We start from the raw sequence: 18,163 nt of genomic DNA, 5'->3' as shown, positions 1-18,163 counted from the left end.
CCAGCTGCAGCTGTCATGTGTGTGTGTTCCGGGTTTTGTCTTCCCCCCTGTTTCACACACACCTGCTCCTGTGAGCATCTTCACCACCTGTGCCTCGTTCACCCTAATTACCTACTGTATTTAACCTCGTGTCTCATTCCCTCTCATTGCCAGTTCGTGGTACCTTGTCGTCGCGCTCCAGCGTTCCTTGTTTCCACGTCACAGACTCACAGTAAGATTTGACCCTGTTCCGATTATCAACCTTGCCTCTTTGCCTCATGTTTTTGGATACTGTTGCCTTTCTTGGATTGCCTGCCTGTGTACCGACCTATGCCCGTCTATTAAACCTCTCTTTTTGGAAACTGTCCATTTGTTTTGGGGTCGTGCATTTTTGGGTCCTATCCTCTGTTCCGTTCATGACAGAACGAACTGGCCATAACATGGACCCAGCAGACTCAGACCCGGTGCGCAAAGCCCCTTCAAGCGCAGGGTCAACGCCTCTCGAAGCAGAATGAGCAGCTTGCTGCCCTCCACCTTCTAGAGGGACTGTCAAGGCATCAGGACAGTATGATGAGACAGGTGGCCTCGCAGTTTGAACTTCTTATGAAAATTATTCAAGGGAAGGAACCAGTTGGCACCACGGTATTTCCATATGAAGCAGCCACCTGCTACCTCCGCTGCTGTCTGCCCACAGCTCTCTCTACCGGAGAGGTTCTCTGGAGATTCTGGAAACATTAAGCCGTTCATCACGCAGTGCGAACTCCACTTTGAGCTGCAGGCAGCTTCATTCCCCACCGAGTGGGCAAAGATCGCTTTCGTCATTTCCCACCTGACTGGTCGTACGGAGGCGTGGGCTACTGCTGAATGGAGCCGCAATTTCATGGGCTTTTTTCGTAAAGACTATGGAGCAAATTTTTAAATTTTCCACTCCAGATTGTGAGGCAGCTCGTTCCCTTGTCACTTTACAGCAAGGCAAGCGCAGGGAGTCAGATTACGCGATTGAGTTTCGCATTCTAGCAGCTGAGAGTCATTGGAATAATCGGGCGCTACTCTTTGCCTTTTTTTCAAGGACTATCCCCCGCCGTCATTTAGTCCCGCTAGACCTGCCGACCGACTTGGACACTCTCGTCGTAAAAATCGACAAGAGGCTTTTGGATCGTGAGCTGGATGGAGAGCAGCGGAGGCTGCGTCACCGCGCACTTGGAGGACGAGCCTCGGTGACCAGCCAAACCAAGGCAGATCCCCTGGTTCCGGTCTCAACCCACTGACTAGCGTCCCCACGGATGAACCCATGCAACTGGGCAGGTTCCGTCTCTGCCCTGAGGAACGTCAACGCCGGCTGAGGGAAGGCGGTGCTTCTACTGCTCATTCCGTGAGCAACTGTCACATCAAAGTTGCCGGTAGCAAGAGCACGGGAGAGGTGAGTCTGAATTTCATTAAGGAAGACCCCACACTGGTTCTTCCTAAAGTGACACTATGCGCTCCTGATCAAGAGATTCATACACCTGTATTCTCTCTCTCACTCTGGTTCTGATGCTAACTTGCTTAACTCCCTCCTCGTTAGACGTATGCACCTTAGAACCTTTCAAATGAAACTCCACCACAACACCTATGCTTCAGACGGCAGTTTTATGGGTAAGATCACTCACATTGACATTTCCTGATTCTCACTCGGAACGCATTAGTTTTCATGTATTTGACGCCATGAATCATGACCTTATTTTAGGGAAGCCATGGTTGAAATTACATAACCCCCACATTGACTGGTCCTCTGGGCAGGTTATGTCATGGGGCAGCAATTGCGCCCGGAACTGTTTCAAGCCGCCATGTGATGTCCAGGGTCATGTTTTTAAGGACAATCCACAGACCCCATCTGGGGATCCTGATTTATCTCAAGTGCCCACCTGTTACCAGGATATTAAAGATGTTTTTTCCAAGGCCAAATCCCTTCCACCCCACAGACCTTATGACTGTGCTGTTGACCTGCTGCCTGGAACCACACCCCCACGAGGGAGGTTGTTCTCTCTTTCACGGCCAGAACACAAGGCCATGAAGGAGTACGTGGAAGAATCACTGGCAGCCGGCATCATTCGCCCATCTTCATCCCCTGCGGGAGCAGGATTTTTCTTTGTGGACAAGAAAGACAAGACCCTGCGACCCTGTATCGATTACCGGGGTCTCAACGAGATCACTGTAAAAAACGGGTACCCTCTTCCTCTCATCTCCACCGCCTTTGGGTTCCTGGAGGGAGCCCAGATTTTCACCAAACTGGATTTAAGAAATGCATATCATCTCGTCAGGATAAGGGAGGGGGATGAATGGAAAACAGCATTCAACACACCAACGGGACATTATGAGTATTTGGTAATGCCTTTTGGGCTTACTAACGCTCCAGCTGTTTTCCAAAACCTTATTCAACATGTCACGCAGGACATCATTGACGTTTGTTTTTGTCTATTTGGACGACATATTGATATTCTCCCCGGGTGAGGAGACTCACATTATTCATGTCCGCTCTGTTTTGCAGCAGTTACTGCAGAATCAACTATATGTCAAGGCTGAGAAATGAGAGTTCCACAAGGCGTCCGTTTCTCTTCTGGGTTTCGTCCTGGCTCAAGGTGAAGTCAAAATGGACCCTTGCAAAGTCGATGCAGTTATTAATTGGCCTACTCCCACGTCACGCAAAGGTTCTTAGGGTTCGCAAACTTCTACAGAAAATTCATCAGAAATTTTAGTTCTATAGCCTCTCCTTTGCATGATCTTACCTTGCCACACAAACCTTTTGTATGGAACCCGCTTTGTCAGGCAGCTTTTCAAAAACTTAAATCGAGCTTTACCTCCTCTCCCATCCTTACTTTGCCAGATCTCAAACAGCAGTTTGTGGTAGAAGTCTATGCGTCTGATGCCGGAATAGGAGCAGTGCTCTCCCAGAAATCTCTCAAGGATGATAAATTACATCTTTGTGCTTTTCTCTCCAAAAAACTGACCCCAGCTAAAAATAATTGACATCGGTGACCGTGAACTGCTGGCAGTCAAGGTGGCTTTGACGGAATGGAGGCACTGGCTAGAGGGGGCACAGACTCTGTTTTTAGTATGGACAGATCACAAGAACCTTGAGTATATTAAAACTGCTAAAAGATTAAATGTGAGGCAGGCTACATGGGCTCTGTTCTTCACTAGATTTAATTTCACGTTATCCTACCGACCTGGGTCTAAAAATGGTAAGCCAGATGCTTTGTCACGTATTTTCTTTGTCCGACCCTAAGACTATTTTGCCCAAGTCATGTTTCATTTCCGCTTTTGTTTGGGACATTGAAACTGCGGTTAAAAAAACACTACTAGCCCTGAAGATTGCCCTGAAAACGGGCTTTATGTGGTTCCGACCTTAAGGGGCAGAGTCAGCCACTGGGCTCACACAAACCGAACTGTATGTCACCCGGGAAAGGCCAAGACTCAATGAGTGGTCAAACAGCGCTATTGGTGGCCTAATGTTAGGAGGGATGTTATCGATTACGTCAATGCTTGCCAGGTATGTGCTGCTAACAAGCTCTCTCATCAACGTCCTTCTGGGGAGTTGCGAATACCACAACGTCCTTGGTCAGACATTTCCGTAGACTTTGTGACAGGATTACTGGCCTCAAAAGGCAATACCACCATTCTTACAGTTATTGACAGGTTCTCTAAGATGGCACACTTCATTGCACTTCCAAAACTCCCCTCAGGTAAAGACACTGCCGAGTTGATGATTTATCAGGTTTTCAAGTTCCATGGTTTCCCCAAGAATGTGGTGTCTGATAGGGGTCCCCAATTCATTTCGCAATTTTGGAAGGAGTTTTGCAATCTCATAGGTGCTACCGTCAGTCTGTCATCTGGGTTTCATCCTGAAACCAACGGCCAAACCGAGAGGCTGAACCAGGACCTGGAGACTGGGCTCCGATGTCACTCTTCACAGGAGTCACGATCCTGGTCTCCGAAACTGGTTTGGGTCGAATTCTCCCACAATTCCCTCCCCTCTGCATCCACTGGTCTATCGCCTTTTCACGTTGTGCACGGTTACCAACCATCTCTGTTTCCTGCCATAGCCCCAGAGTCCACAGTTCCAGCGGCATTGACCTTGGTGAGACGCTGCAGGAGGACCTGGGAGCGAGCCCGCCAGATGCTGCTGTGCCAGGGACGGTCCTACAAAGCCGCTGCTGACCGTCGGAGGACACCGGCCCCGAACTACAAAGTGGATCAGCGAGTTTGGCTCTCGACCAAACATATTCCACTCCGGGTGGAGTCCAAGAAGCTCGCTCCCAGGTTCATTGGGCCCTTCCCCATCACAAAGATCATCAACCCTGTCACTGTGAAGCTGAGGCTCCCAAGGTCGATGCGGGTCCACCCTGCTTTTCACGTCAGCCTACTCAAGCCAGCCCGGGAGTCCCCTCTGGTCCCATAGTCCAGGCCCCCTCCTCCCCCCCGGTTTGTGGGAGGGGGTTTCAATATCTGGTGGAATGGGAGAGCTATGGGCCTGAGGAATGTTCATGGGTGCCGTCTGCCTCCAGCCTTGCACTACAATCGCACTCAGTAGTGTTAGTCATCCAGTAAGGCACCAAAGATACAGTATATGCGTGACAAGCGCAGTTTGAAAATCGTAACATGGTTGTCAGTCATGTTGTATGCCAGTCTTGTCTGTGGTGGTAATGTACACTACACAGATGGTGCCAACTGCCCAACACAAACCTTAATCCACTGGATTTTACTGGGTCTGGTGGGTCACCGCCCTACTTGGCCCCAATGCAAGCAAACCACAGTGTCAATCTCCACCAAACTGTAATGGTTTCTACCACTCAACAAACATTTTTTAATAATTGGTTCTGTAGTTTTTTGTCTGATAACTAACTAGTCACCAACTATCAATAAATCAAACTTTCAGCCTCATGCTGATATAGTGTCACACTTGGTGGAGGTGAAAATGCATTCACATTTTGTCTTGCATTATTCATCAGCTTGCTGGGAACAGTAGAGCGAGGAAACAAATCTAGGTTCAATCTGACTCGTGTCACCTCACTCTTGTGATTGTAATGGTGTAGACTGCGATGACTCTTCCTCATATCTGACTCATCACCTTTCCTGTCCTTTCCTTTACTCTTGATGGCAGCCTTTGTAAGCTTGCTGAAACAAATGTTGATAAATTCATGTGCCACAGGAGTTTGAAAAAATCCTGCATCTTATTATTCAGCCTTGCTGGTCACGCGGCTGTGGTGCACCTCAGGCAAACACCCGCACTCCCCAGAGGGACAAAAGCTGCCAGAGGGAAGGCTTTGCCTAGCCCACACACATTTTTCTAATAGCACTGGAGGAGCAGGACAACATATTAATATCCCGATGTTGTATCTAGAGGTGTAATATTTAATCAATTAATTGATGACTAATCGATTATCAAATTAAACTATAATGATTTTTGATTATCCATTAATCGTTTAGAGACCTTAAAATTGCCCAAATTCTCAGAGTTCAGCCCCTCGTCAGTAAATATTTATTACATTTATCATAACAATAAAGCAATAAATAATAGTTCTGCGATTGGATGGTAACCAGTTCAGGGTGTACCCCGCCTCCTGCCCGATGACAGCTGGGATAGCCTCCAGCACGCCCGTGACCCTAGTGAGGAGAAGTGGCTCAGAAAATGAATGGATGGATGGAAGTTGACTGATTATCTTTGTATTTTAACAAAATAAGACATTTGCAAAACAATTATTATTATTATTACAATTGACCATTTTCTAATGCAGCACTATGGGGGGCACAAGCCAGTGCAAACTGTAGGACGGTCCGAAGCCCGGATAAATGCAGAGGGTTTCATCAGGAAGGGCATCCGGATTAAAACTTTCTCAAACAAATATGAGCATTCATCCAAATAATTCCATACCAGATCGGTTGTGGCCCGGGTTAACAACGCCCGTCACCGGCGACCCACAGCTACTGTGGGTCGAAGTCGAAGAAGAGGTGAAAAGTGGGTTCTTCGGCAGAAAGAGAAGAGGAAAGCACAGAGCATAGAACTGAATGTGGGGACTTTGAATGTTGGGACTATGACAGGAAAATCTCGGGAGTTGGTTAACATGATGATTAAGAGAAAGGTTGATATATTGTGTGTCCAGGAGACCGGATGGAAAGGCCGTAAGGCTAGAAGTTTAGGGGCAGGGTTTAAATTATTTTACGATGGTGTAGATGGGAAGAGAAATGGAGTCGGGGTTATTTTAAAAGAAGAGTTGGCTAAGAATGTCTTGGAGGTGAAAAGAGTATCAGATCGAGTGATGAGGCTGAAACTTGAAATTGAGGGTGTTATGTAGAATGTGACTAGTGGCTATGCCCCACAGATAGGATGTGACCTAGAGGTGATTCTGAGCATCCCAGACACAGAGAGAGTCATGATTGGTGCAGATTGTAATGGACATGTTGGTGAAGGAAATAGGGGTGATGAAAAAGTGATGGGTAAGTACGCCTTCCAGGAAAGGAACTTGGAGGGACAGATGATGGTAGACTTTGCAAAAAGGATGCAAATGGCTGTAGTGAACACTTTTTTTCTAGAAGAGGCAGGAACATAGGGTGACCTACAAGAGAGGAGGTAGAAGCACGCAGGTGGATTACATCTTGTGCAGACGATGTAATCTGAAGGAGGTTACTGACTGTAAGGTAGTGGTAGGGGAGAGTGTTGCTAGACAGCAAAGGATGGTGGTGTGTAAAATGACTCTGGTGGTGGGGAGGAAGATTAGGAAGACAAAGGCAGAGCAGAGAACTCTGTGGTGGAAGCTGAGACAGGACGAGTGTTCTGCAGCTTTTCGGGAAGAGGTGAGACAGGAGGAGCTTCCAGAAGACTGGACTACTGCAGCCAAGGTGATCAGAGAGGCAGGCAGGAGAGTACTTGCTGTATCTTCTGGCAGGAAAGGAGAGGAGGAGATTTGGTGGTGGAACCACACAGTACAGGAAATCATACAAGGAAAAAGGTTAGTTAAGAAGAAGTGGGAGTCCTGAGAGGACCGAGGAGAGGCGAAAGGAATACATTGAGATTCGAAAGCCAAAGAAGAGGCATATGATGACATGTATGCCAGGTTGGACACTAAAGAAGGAGAAAATGATCTATATAGGTTGGCCAGACAGAGAGATAGAGATGGGAAGAATGTGCAGCAGGTTAGGGTGATTAAGGATAGAGATGGAAATATGTTGACTGGTTCCAGTAGTGTGCTAGATAGATGGAAAGAATACTTCGAGGAGTTGATGAATGAGGAAAATGAGAGAGAAGGGAGAGTAGATGTAGAGAGAGTAGCGTTTTTGACCAGCTTGTTCAATAGAATTCTAGTGTGTGAGAAGATGCCTGGGGGACGGAGGAAATGTGTGCTGGTGCCCATTTTTAAGAACAACAGTGATGTGCAGAGCTGTGGGAACTATAGAGGAATAAAGTTGATGAGCCACACAAGGACGTTATGGGAAAGGGTAGTGGAGGCTAGACTCAGGATAGTATTTGAGTATTTGCGAGCAACAGTATGGTTTCATGCCTAGAGTACCACAGATGCATTATTTGCCTTGAGGATGTTGATGGAAAAGTACAGAGAAGGTCAGAAGGAGATACATTGTGTCTGTGTAGATCTAGAGAAAGCCTATGATAGAGTACCCAGAGAGGAACTGTGGTACTGCATGCGGAAGACCGGAGTGGCAGAAGTATGTTAGAATAATACAGGACATGTACGAGGACAGCAGAACAGGGGTGAGGTGTGCTGTAGGTGTGACAGAAGAATTTAAGGTGGAGGTGGGACTGCATCAGGGATCCCCCCTTCCTGTTTGCAATGGTGATGGATAGGCTGACAGATGAGGTTAGACTGGATTCCCCGTGGACCATGATGTTTGCAGATGACATTGTGATCTGCAGTGAAAGCAGGGAGCAGCTGGAGGAACAGTTAGAAAGATGGAGGCATGCACTGGAAAGACGAGGAATGAAGATTAGCCGAAGTAAAAGTGAATATATGTGCATGAATGAGAGGCGGGGCGGGGGAAGAGTGAGGCTACAGGGAGAAGAGATGGCAAGGGTGGAGGACTTTAAATACTTGGGGTCAACCGTCCAGAGCAATGGTGAGGGTGGTCAGGAAGTGAAGAAAACGGGTCCAAGCAGGTTGGAAAGGGTGGAGGAAGGTGTCAGGTGTGTTATGTGACAGATGCTAGGATGAGTGGTGAGGCCAGCCATGATGTATGGATGAGAGACAGTGGCACTGAAGAGACAACAGGAAGCAGAGCTGGAGGTAGTGGAAATGAAGATGTTGAGGTTCGCTCTCGGAGTGACCAGGTTGGATAAAATTAGAAATGAGCTCATCAGAGGGACAGCCAAGGCTCGATGTTTTGGAGACAAAGTTAGAGAGAGCAGACTTCGATGGTTTGGACACGTCCAGAGGAGAAATAGTGAGTATATTGGTAGAAAGATGATGAGTATGGAGCTGCCAGGCAAGAGAGCTAGAGGAAGACCAAAGAGAAGGTTGATGGATGTCGTGAGGGAAGACATGATGGCAGTTGGTGTTCGAGAGGAGGATGCAGGAGATGGAGGTTTACATGGAAAAGGATGACACGCTGTGGCGACCCCTAAAGGGACAAGGGACATCGATTAATTGGGGAAAAAAATGAAAACAAATGAACTGACAGATGAATCAATTAAAACAAACATCACTGTACTATGAAATTATGGAAATATTATTATTTTATATTCAAGCAAAGTTTTATGTCTCTGCAGTTTTCTTTTTTAATAAATGTTACTCCTTTACTTTTACAGACACATATGGTAATATTATCGCTATCATGGCGAAATATTATTTTTCAAATTACTCCATGATTTCCGCCTCTAATTTATTGTGTCTGTGCTAACCTGCAGCCAGAACCGCGTGTAGCGTCCAATGGACTGCAACCCCACAAGGTACAACAATCTTACTACAAGGTTCTTATTTACACATGACTTGGGTTCAAAATCCTTCTTTCAGTCAAACAATTTATACACTGTGCATGAAGCTAATGCGGGCGATTTTAGTGAGAAAACAGTGTCTTCATTGTGAAAAGCAGTTGTTCTTGTTACCAGTGAAACTAGAGCCACTAACACCTCGTTTGCAGAGGAGGCTCTATTTTATATTTAGAGATGTTGAGCGTCCACCACTTTCATTTTTAGCCTCTGCAGCCTCCACTGCTGCCTTTTTCTCTCTGTGCAGGTGAGCTTACCTTACAGGCGCCCACATGCTGCCCCCTGCGTCAAACCTCCACTGTCTTGTTATTAGCCTCCCAAACATTTGCACACAGCCTAATCCCACCTTCTTGTCAGACTTCATACATGTTATTACACTGCGCAATGATGTGTGAAATGCTGCCGAGCTATCACTGATGAGTTGTGTGTGTGCATGTGTGTGTGTGTGTGTGTGCTTGTGTGTCATACATGCATGACAACATGCTGCTCAACACCTGAACGGCACCATGTGTTGCAGTGTATAATTATGTTGCTATGTTGTACAAATAGTAAAATATGGAAGTTCAAAACTGTCCCTTTCAAGCTTTTGATCAGTTACAACTTTTCAACCATCTTTGTCTTTGCTTGAGGTTAAAACAAGAATCCTGCTGATTTTGATTTTATTTGACACAAAGCAAAACTGGAGGTAGGTCATACCCTAATTGGGTTTTACTCCCTTCAATTTTCATAGGGTTCTGTCATGTCAAAAAATGTTGAATTTAATTTTGCTAAGTCATTCATTTACGAAATTTTCAAAATTCCATTTAGTTCTCTTGTATGTACAATAACTACAGACCCACGTTATGTATTTGTGATCCCTTCAGCTATGAGCTCAGTTGACATGACGAACTGTCCGCTTCCATAAGTGACGTGGACACTGAGCAGAAACTAAATATATGCACGGTCAAAGAGTGCAGTGCCATAGGAGCATGCTGACACCAGTGTTGCAAACAGCTGGGGGCAACACATGCACACACATAAAGTATTTTATATACAGTACACAGACTCCTTTCACTGCATGGAAGATATAGAACAGGAGGAACAGCCCTGATATTTTACTGTATCAGACAAATGAGAAGCAGAGTAAAACAGTAGCAGTTGCATTAGTTGGGTATGTAAAGGAATTCACAGACGGGTATTTCATAGAATGGATTGAATGAGGAGACACCACTGAAGGGTTCAAACCACCGCGCAGTGTGTAAGTGACAGCTACTGGATTGAAATAGCTCCCGCATTGCACACTAATGTATAATTATTTCTAAAATGAGATTAACTGAACATTATTATGTTGAATGAATGTATTGTGTTGCATTAATAAAGAGGCCAGTGAGTACTGGTCTCTGTGTCACATAAAGTGAAAGAAAAATAAATCACTGCATGTTTTACCCAGGCTGCCTGATGTCATGCTGGGTGTCAGCTGCCTGCGACTGGACCAGTCAGAACTTCCAGCCGGTTAGACTGATGCATACTGACATGACTAAGGATTTAAAACTGGAGTTCAGACCTTTGGCACCATATTCGCACCATGCAAGCTTTTCCTATGGCACTAAATGCCTTAGCTCACTGCAAAAATACACATGATGACACAGGTAAATAAATATTTATACAGCTTGCACGTGGATGGACTACAATAATAGAGAAGCTCTTGGAGCTTGCTTGCTCTGTTACATTCAGAAATACATCAGCCTGGGAGGCCTTTTACAATATGTCCCTCAAGAAACCTCTCTACAATCTACAATAATCTACCCCATAGGAATACTTATTGGCTTCCTGTTTATACATTTGCCAGGACCAAAAAGATACAGCTATGTTAGTAAGCCATAGATGTCCATCCATTTTCGTCCCCTTATCCTGATCAGGGTCACTGGTGGAAACTGTAATTGCCGTTTTAGAAATGTGCACAGGGGAAACATACAATCACACACACACACACACACACACTCACACACACAGAGAGCAACAGCCCAAGCAACAATTAGAACGCAGAACCCTTGACCTTGAGATAGATGTGCTAAGCACCATGTTGCCCACCATATAACTCAAGGGTACAAAAACTAGTACCTTTGAGAGTACCCCCACCTCAGTGACAAGAGGTTTTCCCGTGAAGGACCATCAACTTACAATCTCCCAGTGAATGGCTGGCAACCAGCCATATTGCCAACTCCTCAGTACGGAAAGTAGCTATTGGCTGTCCTAAAAGTCTGTAGAAGTCGCGGGATGACATCATAGCCTCATTTGCTTAGTTTATTGCAAAGGACGCTGTAGGAGCGAGGAATAACATTGTGGGAGAGATGCTAAGTATCTTAAGCATGTAAATAAAAATGATTAGAACTTGCCTTACAGTTAGGGACTGGAGTTGGCATGTTGTCCCCGTGCCTGCTTGGGTTTTCTCTGGGTACTCCGGTTTCCTCCCACATCCCAAAAACATGATGGTAGGTTAATTGAAGACTCTAAATTGCCCATAGGTGTGAATGTGAGTGGGAATGGTTGTTTGTTTATATGTGCCCTGCGATTGGCTGGTGACCAGTTCAGGGTGTACCCTGCCTCTCGCCAGAGTCAACTGGGATAGGCTCCAGCATGCCCGCGACCCTAGTGGGGATAAATGGTGTGGTTTTTTGTGCAGCTTTCTTGCAACACTTGGGACTGGTCTCATGGTGTTGATAGAAGAATAAAACTCTCTTCACACATGTTAAGATCAAATGTTATTTTGTTTTTACAATAAATATTGTGAACTTCTTTATACACTTGCGAGACAAGAATTTAAAAAAGGATCTGCATGAGTCACATCCACAACATGAACCACCGTCATAATACACAGTCATTATTTCATTTAAGACTGGAGGCCTATTTTCATAAACGGTGTAAATGCGGCACGGCATGCGACGCATCTGTGCGCCACGGGCGGGTTCGTGGACCAGCGCAGCCCAGGAAATCTGGGGCTCGGCGTGCTACACCACTCTGGGAGTGTATACAGCCGACTTAAGCCACGCCCAATCAAAACGGTTCCTCTCATTTCCTATATATGTGAAGCAATGACAGTCTCAACTGAGACGTGCAGAAGAGGACAATGCATAATGACACCGATTTGTGCAGTTGGAGCATTGTCACCGCTGGCCGGTGTGGCAACAGACAATATGAGCAGGTATACAGTAGGAGGTGGTGATAACCGCTGGTGATTTAAAGACTGTATGTCCGCAGAGCTCAGTATCTGTCTGTCTATGCCCTGATCGAATTCAACAAAATTCAACAAAGTTAGACCAGCAGTCTACCTTGCACCAGGAGTTGGACGTGGTCCAAGCAGGCGTTAATTTAGATTGACTTTCTGCCACCAAATTGTCACTCCACCAGGAACATGTCCAAGGACACACCCTTGCTGCATCGGAACACCCAGCTTGGTGCCGACCGGTCTGCCAAATTGTGACATCTGCAGGAAAATCAGGATTTGTGACATTCGCACCCCACCGCAGATGCCCTGTCTACAAAATAAGAGCCTACAGTGTTCTGATGTTGTTGGATTAGTTTTTTTTGTTTTTGTTTTTACTATTAGCTATAGTTAACTTATATTTACTCTTGGTGTAAGTATGCTCCAAGAGCCTCTCTATTATTGTAGTCCATCAAGCTGTACAAATATGTATTTACCTGTGTCATCATGTGTATTTTTGCAGTGAGCTAAGGCTTGTCCTTATACCTGAACGTATCATGCGTGCATGTTTTTGGATTACTGAAAGACGCAGGTGTACCCAAAGAAAACTCGTGCAAGCATGGAGAGAACATGCAAACACCACATAGGAAGGCCAGAACCGAGACGCAAACTACAAACCAATAATCTTCTTTCACAACTAATGTTTTTTAAAACCATGATTACCTGCAGTCCAGAGTTCATCTTTGTTCGTAATGAAGACAAGTTCTATGAAAAATTTACATTTTCAGGGTTAGGGTTACAGAATGGTGACAAAAAAAAGAGGTGAGTTTGACCCGAGAAAGGCTCATTTCTATTTCTAAAACGGTTTAAAAATCCGAAAAGATCATTCTGAGACCCATAATAGACTGCACCCGACTTTATCAATTCTGTACTTTTTACTGTATGCTCTACTTTTTCCTAGCAGACTGGATGATGTCATATGGCAGAATATGGTTGACAATATGCTTTTAAAGGCTACCGAGTCTATCACAAATCTTATCGCAAATGGTCAAGGTTCTTCCTGGGCAGATGTCAGAAAAGCAATCGTACAGCCCACTCAAGCTTCCCCTTTTCTGCACCTGTTTTTGTTTGCCTCTACAGACAAGTTGTTAAGCGAGAAAAAGGTTGCGCGCTGCTCCCTTGGGTCACAAGTGAAAGTGGGTCTGTCAGGCTTTGAGCTTGGGAAAACTCCCCGCGATGTGTGCAGCCTTCTCACCAGATTAAACTTCTATCCTGTCTAGATATTGGACTGTGGATTCATCATCTTAGCTCACACAATCCAAAATAAGCAGACCTTATGTGCCTCTGCTCAGCTGCTCAGTTAAGAGCAAATCGCCACAATTGCTCTCTCAGCATGCTCATCCCGAGGATTATCGCCCCGTCTTTCTCATCAAGACTCTTCTTCTTCTTGCAAGCAGTTCCCAAAGCCCTCCCTGCAGCTGGCACGCATGCAATACAGCTTCCCTCTCCGTCTCCCGCTCGTACTCTTCCCCCTGTGCCGTGCACAACCGCAACCACGGGGACAAAGATGGCAATCTCCTCCTTGTCGCCTGATCAGCATGGAAATTGGCTCATGTATGCCAAAGCTCCTTTGCATCCTTTCAAGTGGGACATCAGACAGAGGAAACAGGAAGATAAATTGAGTTGTTTTTTTTCCTTTACCTTTTCAGCGACTTCAGTGAGCGACTGCTATTCCCAGTACGTGTGTGCGTGCGGCAGGCAAGCAGGACTCCCATTCATTCCAGAATTCCTGGTTTTGTCCATGCTTTGTTTTGGTCCCTCTTCTTCTTCTTCTTCTTCCTTCTGCATTCAAACCATCCTTTTCTTTTATTCTCTCATCCTCATTATGGAGATGTTTTTTCCCCTTTAGAACTCCCAGGATGTTTTTTCTTCCTTTTCCTTTTTTCCTCTTCAGGAGTGTTTTATTCAGCGGCTTCACACCCTTTCTTTCTATTCCTCCCTCCCTTTTGCTTTTGTCCCCCTCTGCCTCTCTGCTACCGGCTGGTCCACACTGAAACCGACCGCTCTGTCGAGACGGATGATGCGGCTCTACGCGTGTGAAGGCATATGTGAATGTGCTTATGCTAAAGGAAGGGTGGTGAGGGGGGGGACTAAAGTAGCCTCTTAGCTGAGACTGAGACCACCCCTCTTTCTCCTCCTCCCTTCTAGAGATGGGCTTTCTAATGGCATGTACCATTAAAACCTCAGAATAGGGTCGGTTGCCGCTCTGAGGAGGGAAATAGAAGAAGGAAATCGAGAGAATGTGAGAGAACAGAGAGGAAGAAAAAGAAGGCAATTGGGAAAACGCATGAAGGTAGTCTGGGTAAAATGCGCTGAAATCGTATCATTCCTGGTTTCTCTGTGTTAAGATGTTTGTCTATGCATGCTGTTGACAACGAGAGAGTCCGACACCCCTGATTGAAGTTATCTTAAGAGAACAGCTAGAACATTATAATTGTATTACTGTATACCACAGAATGTTATTTTGGCAGTGGGGTGTGTTAATGCTGGACGGTTGATAAATGTATCATGCATAAAGCATTCCCTCATGCTGGGATGGCTGCACAACTGCACGCACGCGTGCGTCAGGGATTGGGTGGGATGAGGGACATTTTGCATTTGGTGCCAAAACATTCAGTACACCTGCACAATTTAATGTGACACAATAAAATCATTGTAAAAATAGAATCTGCCTTAAAAAATATGATAAGGGAGAGTTTTTAAGTATTTTTTTAAATTATTGTTTCATATGAGAAACAGCTAAAGCTAAATTTAGTTAAAGCTAAATGGGGGAAAAAACAAAAAAACAATATAGCCCATTGCAAGGCATTTAAAATTAAACTATTTACTGCAATATTTTTTATACAACAGACATTTTTTATATAACAGACAATTATTGGAGTCAAATAGTAGCCCATTAACTTGTAAATTTCTACGAAATGTGAATGCATTTAATGTCAAGGATCTTATAATTCTTTGTTGAGGTGTTTTGGTTTTACTGCCTCATTTTGAGGTCTATGTGGCCATTTTGAACAGCCCTTGAAGTTACCTAAATGGTCCCTTTCCTGATTAGCAGCTGCAGCAAAGCAGTTTACCTTTACCTTTACCTCACAAGATCCTGCTCTTTTCAACATTAAAAATACCTATACAACATTTTAAGAAATGTAAGTCCCCGTGGCTAACCAGTGAATGTCCTATATACGACTGTGGCTGCAATGATATAGAGCGACTAGCCTAAATGCCAATTCACCACACTTCCATCCCATAAAACATCTCATTTCAGGCGTCACTGAATATAGCGCCTGTCAGCAGCGGAGGTGAGACAGCGTCTGGTCGGAGGGTCAGAAGCATCCTCTTGGCCAGCTCACCTCCTGTGAGCTAACAGAGCAGAATTGGCACTCCTGGCAGCTCGGGGATTGGAACATAAAGGTGGGGGGACATTACCAGCCCTGGACGCTACACAAGGGAAAATAAGACTGTAGCGGTGAAGGTGTGCATCGCATGTTAAAAAGAAAAAGAAACACACAGAGAGACCTCTTGAGTTTCAAGCACTGGATAGCTGATGTATTTAAGATTATACTGTATTTTGTATTTGTGATAAACAGGCATCATGAAGTGGTAATGCCGCAAAAACAAGTCAAAATATTGTAATATTTTTTTCTTAATGATGCTGTACAAAAATAATCAACTTTTTTATTAGATAGACAGAAATCATAGAAAGAGGTATATTTATAGATACTATAGATATACTGTATATCTATATAGCTTCCTATCTCTCTCTATCTATATATAGCTACAGTGCTATGAAAAAGTATTGGCCCCTTCTCAAATTCTTATTTTTTTGCATAGTTTCCCCTTATTAATGTTTAAAATCATCACACAAATGTAAATATAAGAAAAAGATAACCCAAGTAAACATAAAATGAACGGTGATTTTATTGATTAAGACCAAAAATACTGTTGAAAGCTACCTGGCCATGTGTCAAAAAGTAATTGCCCCCTTGTTAAATCATGAATTGTAAACTGTGGCTAATCATTCTTTTGAAAGCAATTCAAGTTCATTTTCACTGACTACACTCAAGCCTCATACTTCTTTATTTCTCAAATATATCTCTTTACTTCGTTTGTCAGCAAAAACTGCATTTTGTCATGTACTGAATAATATAAATTGTTTCAAGTTAGCCAAAATTGCCTTTCATTCCTTGACTAATTGTACAGTATACAGATGATAATACTGTAGTATGAAACATATAACAAACATTTTAAAATGTTTTGGGTTGATTGGACATGCCTGCACCCCACTCTGCAGGCCCAACTGACCCCAGCTTAACATAGCGTGGGGTCGAACGTTATCATTACGTGAGCAAACCACACATCTGCAACCACTGAAAAGCAACACATGCTCCCGCTGCCCAGTGTATCCACTAAGCATTAAATCACGTGCGAACACAGGATATAGAGCGAGGCAGGGTACACCCCAGAGTGGTCACCAGCTAATCACAGGACACACATAAATAAGCAATTATTCACACTCACATTTACACCGATGGATAATTTAGAGTCTTCATTTAACTCAACGTGTATGTTTTTGGAATGTAGGATGAGGCCGGAGTACTCAGAACAGAATCGAACACACAAACTTCACGCAATAAGGCCGCAGCTGAGACTGAAATTCCCAGGACTGCAAGGCGAAAGTACTAACCCCGCTTTCACCATGCTGTCAGGCAATATCATATTTGTTAAAACACTTCCAATTATCATAAGATGCCATTTCAATGTGTCTAGTTCTTTCTAAAGAACAGACAACGCTTTGCACTATCACATTGAAGTGTTCATACTGATGATTGTGTTCAAAAGTTACAAAGCACTAACGTGAAACAAAATCCTCGACAGTCTTCATTTTAATGCAGCTACACATTTTTGGTAATATTTCAACTTTTTTTTTTCTTTTTAAAAAAATGTCTTCCACATGTTGAGATATTTCTTAGAAAATCACAGCTTTTTTGTTCAACATTTAAAACTACAGCTTAAAAGCATATAGCCACTAACTGATATGGTGATGCCAGTCTAGACAACAAGAAAAGCTCTCAGAAGATTTTAACGCCTGCCTGCAACATTTCGCTGCAAAGTGTCGTGCAGTATTTTGAGCTTTGGTCAGTCAGCCGGCTTGGACTCTCATTACTCGAGCTGCTGAATCAAAAGGTGTGAGGGTGTCACGCAGATGTTTGATGGAACGATCTACTAAATCAGGCGGCTGTATCATAGAGGCTTCATCTCTGGGGGGAAAAAACACGCATGAGCTGGTGCTGGGTGGGGATGAATCAGAATGTGATAATTATAGCCGACACTACTTTTTTAAGCTTTCATAGGTTTGTGCTCAGTGCTGAAAATATATAATGAGTTTTTACTTTTAATAAATGAGGCAAAAAATGATTACATCTACGGGTCATATTTGGTTTTAGCACATAAAATGGAAGCAAACTCATCCATCACTTTTAAAGCAACATGGAAGATTTGTAACAACTTCAAAATATGTCTTGAAAAGAGTCTTGTAACATGGAGAGTAGTGTCTGTTGGTGTCATCACAACCCTACTTCAGTATTCTTAATATTGGTGGAACAGCCAGTACACCTCATGTTGTCCCCAATTTTTTTGCCGCTCACTAAAATCATCTGAAAAGTTTTATCTTCGAGACATAGGGAGGCAAAAAAGCCAAGGAAAAAGCCAAACCCACTCAAATAGATGATCCTTGGAAGCTTGTTGAACTGAACAGTATTTTGCTTGATCAATATTATTTGTATTGTATTGGCCTTCAAAGTATTGCTTGTATTCATTTTAAATATTTCATATCAACACCATTTGTGGTGGCCGTTTGTCACATTGACAATAACGTCAACATTTTGTCACATTGAACTTAAAAATGTTTTATAAATTGGTGTGATTTTTTTTTCAAGAGTCACTTTCATTGCACATTTACTCCATTATTTGTC

The 18,163-nt window shown here is 44.0% G+C and overlaps 1 protein-coding gene across 5 annotated transcripts in view; it reads right to left on the bottom strand.

Annotated features, from left to right (window-relative positions):
* Positions 1–14,261, bottom strand: part of b3gat1a (beta-1,3-glucuronyltransferase 1 (glucuronosyltransferase P) a) — a 96,197-nt gene extending 81,936 nt beyond the window's left edge. For 4 of the 5 annotated variants that reach the window (XM_061681780.1, XM_061681779.1, XM_061681781.1 and 1 more), the window contains exon 1: positions 13,836–14,261. The gene's annotated coding sequence lies outside the window, so the exon portion shown is untranslated. The remainder of the gene's footprint in view (positions 1–13,835) is intronic. The other variant, XM_061681784.1, reaches the window with a different exon arrangement.
* Positions 14,262–18,163: the final 3,902 nt, after the last annotated feature.

The sequence above is a fragment of the Phycodurus eques genome, chromosome 7 (assembly GCF_024500275.1).
Source record: "Phycodurus eques isolate BA_2022a chromosome 7, UOR_Pequ_1.1, whole genome shotgun sequence".
NCBI lineage: Eukaryota > Metazoa > Chordata > Actinopteri > Syngnathiformes > Syngnathidae > Phycodurus > Phycodurus eques.
This window is presented reverse-complemented; position numbering and strand designations above follow the sequence as displayed.